We start from the raw sequence: 2,680 nt of genomic DNA on the forward strand, positions 1-2,680 counted from the left end.
ACGCAGAGTCCCAGGATAAAGGGAAGGACAGGGCAGCAGGTCCTGTCCAAGCAAAATGTTTTAGAATTTTGTTTTAAAGATTTTATTTATTTATTTGACAGACAGAGATCACAAGCAGGCAGAGGCAGGCAGAGAGAGAGAGAGGGGCAAGCAGGCTACCTGCTGAGCAGAGAGCCCAATATGGGACTCAATCCCAGGACCCTGAGATCATGACCTGAGACAAAGGCAGAGGCTTAACCCACTGAGCCATCAAGACGCCCTGTTTTAGAATTTTTAATAAAAAGACATATATAGTTCATATATATACATATGTAGAGAGACATATATAGTTCAAGAAAAATATGATTAATGCATACTTTATAGAATAAACTAAAATATTATTTAGTGTTCATTGGCAGCTCACATACTAAAACTGGACCAATACAGAGAAGATTAGCACAATCCCTGTGCAGGCTGACATGAAAACTCATGCAGTGTTCCATATTTTAATAAACAAATAAATAGATAAATAATAAAAGACTTGTGGTTGAAGACTTCGACATCTCTTAAATGATTATTTAATGAGAAAAATTCTGAATTTCTCCCCAAAGCTTCCATTCCCTAATATATAGCCTCTTATTGGAGAAAGTACTTTGAGTCAGGACCTTGCAGTTTGACAGAAAGACACGAATCCTGGTTTTAGACACACACTATCTATAAGCTGTCCTAAAAGTTATTTGAGTTTTTCCAAGCCTCTATATTTTCCATTTGTAAACTGGCAATTCTAACTCACAGGTTTGTTGTGAAATGTAGGTAACGTGGTGTTTATGAAAGCATCCATGACCAAGTCTGGTATATAAGGAGTGCACAATAAAAATTTCATTTTCTTTTTTTATCCTTTTTTTCTCTTTTATTTTAAGGTTATACTCAAGGTATGAGAGTAGCAGTGGTTTTGAAGAATTTTCATTGTATAGTTCTTAGTGAGCAGGTACTTCTTGAGAGTATGCCCAGTAATCAATAACATTGTGTTGAAATTAGTGTTTTTCCATGATACCAAAACCAAATTTTGGAAAATTCTTTCAGGTAAGCCCTTTCCTTGGAAAATTCCCATTCCCTCATTTGCAGCGGCCAAGTGCTATTTACCCCAGGACCAACACCTTTCAAATTATTTTCAATGTTAATAAATGATTTTCATTCATTTCCTGTTTTCCTCTGTTCACCAACCTGCCAGCAGTAGTCACATGCTGACCTTAAAATAACTTTACTGGTAAACCACTGATTCTGATTATTAGTCGGATGTCTGTAATTGTGTTACATAGTCAACCCAGTTGGAAATGAACAGAAATGCCTCCCAACATCTAGCTGTGTGAATTGGAGAACGCAAGTAAAGAATAGGTTTAGAAGGGCCTGAAAAGAAGGGTATCATAAAACTTGAAAAGATGAGTTCAAGTTTGGTGAGAATAGAAGGCTCTGTTTTACTCTCGTCATTTTCTCCAGAGTGGCTGGCACACGGCAAGCACAGAATAGGAGTTAATAAGTACATCTGGGTTGAGAGGATGCCAGGAAGGCAGCAAGTGTTATCCTTCTCCAAATTCAATTTTGCTCCAATATTTTTTTTTCAAGAACCTTCCTATTTTTGGTAATTTTCACCATCTGGGGTTTCTTTTTCTTCACCTGTCAAAATTCTCTTTGTATTTCTTACTCTACCTAGTGACAAAGCTGGCCTTACGAGAGTTCAGGAAATGTTTGTTGAATGAACAAAAGGTACAGAAGATCTTCTGCAAAAGATACAAGAAGCTAAACTTGGAATGTTTTGAAAGAGAGAGATTGAGAGGGTGAGAGAGAAGGATGGAATGCCTGCCTTCATGTGTGGATACTTACATGTATGATTTTAAATTTCTCCTTTGCAAGGTGAGACACCAGATCACTGTTGAACTAAGATGTATACTCATTATTCATAGCTTTCTGATGTTGAAACTTAATTAAGAAAATTCAACAAAGCATTCAAATCTGGCTCCTCAACAGTGATTTTGATGACTTGAGTTGTGGGGGTTTTTTTCATCCTTATTGCTTTCAGATATACATAAATCTTTTCTCTCTCCATTTTCCCCATGTGTGTGAAATGTGATACTTTTCAGTATTCTTGGGCTCTTTTGGAATCCAGACTTTTCACTTCCTCCACATCTGCTACGAAACTGAATATTGATTAATGTGACCCACAAACCTAACTGGTTAATTGGGGCCAATGACCAGTTCCTCTTCTTAGATTTTTTTTTTTAAGAGTTTCTATCATCTTGTCCATCTCTCTCTTCACTGTGCTTTGTTGTTGTTGTTGTTAATGAAAAGATTAAAGGAAAATTATATCAGCAGTAAAGTTCTCAAACACATCTGAGGCGTAAATTCCAAGCCTTTTGACCAACATTAACCAGACTATCTCACTAACTTTAAGACAAAAATGTTTCTAACCTTGCCACTTTTGCCCTATAAAAATTACAGAGAAACATGAAAACATATAATACCTAAACACCTCCAGAAGGTAGTGCCCATTTCTTTGAAAGTCTCACATATGACAGAGAATAATTAGTAATAAAATAGAGCTATCACTCAGTGATTCCATAGGACAAAAATACACTTGAGAAAAAAACTGTAACCCTCAAGGGTCTGATATTCTGATTTAGACTGGTAAAAAGATGGTATCAAG

General features: G+C 36.3%; 1 non-coding gene across 1 annotated transcript; it reads left to right on the forward strand.

The window, feature by feature from the left end:
* The first annotated feature begins 384 nt into the window (after positions 1 to 384).
* On the forward strand, positions 385 to 488 carry LOC132009445 (U6 spliceosomal RNA). The gene has a single exon (XR_009401931.1). It is a non-coding gene; the product is annotated as a U6 spliceosomal RNA (small nuclear RNA).
* The last annotated feature ends 2,192 nt before the right edge of the window (positions 489 to 2,680 follow it).

Source organism: Mustela nigripes, chromosome 1 (assembly GCF_022355385.1).
Source record: "Mustela nigripes isolate SB6536 chromosome 1, MUSNIG.SB6536, whole genome shotgun sequence".
Classification (NCBI taxonomy): domain Eukaryota; kingdom Metazoa; phylum Chordata; class Mammalia; order Carnivora; family Mustelidae; genus Mustela; species Mustela nigripes.